Here is a 264-nt window from a genome sequence, read left to right as displayed (position 1 = left end):
TATATATATATATATATATATATATATATATATATACACATGCACACATGACACATCCAAGCATGGAAAAGGGAACGTTAAAATGATAATGACACACACATACATCTGATTATATGTCATATATACATATGTCATATATATACATATGTCATATATGTGTTACATATATAATTATGTATTTAAGTATTAAATAGATGTAGGTAATTATATATGTATGTTTATATATATATATATATATATATATATATATATATATATATATAT

General features: G+C 18.2%; 1 protein-coding gene across 2 annotated transcripts in view; it reads left to right on the top strand.

Annotated features, from left to right (window-relative positions):
* The window catches only part of LOC106877319 (tyrosine-protein kinase CSK), a 342,382-nt gene that overhangs the window by 6,516 nt on the left and 335,602 nt on the right, over positions 1 to 264 (top strand). The gene's annotated exons all lie outside the window — the stretch shown is intronic.

Source organism: Octopus bimaculoides, chromosome 3 (assembly GCF_001194135.2).
Source record: "Octopus bimaculoides isolate UCB-OBI-ISO-001 chromosome 3, ASM119413v2, whole genome shotgun sequence".
In the NCBI taxonomy this organism is placed as follows: Eukaryota; Metazoa; Mollusca; class Cephalopoda; order Octopoda; family Octopodidae; genus Octopus; species Octopus bimaculoides.
Note: the sequence above shows the minus strand (reverse complement) of the source record. Positions and strands in the feature narration are given on the sequence as shown.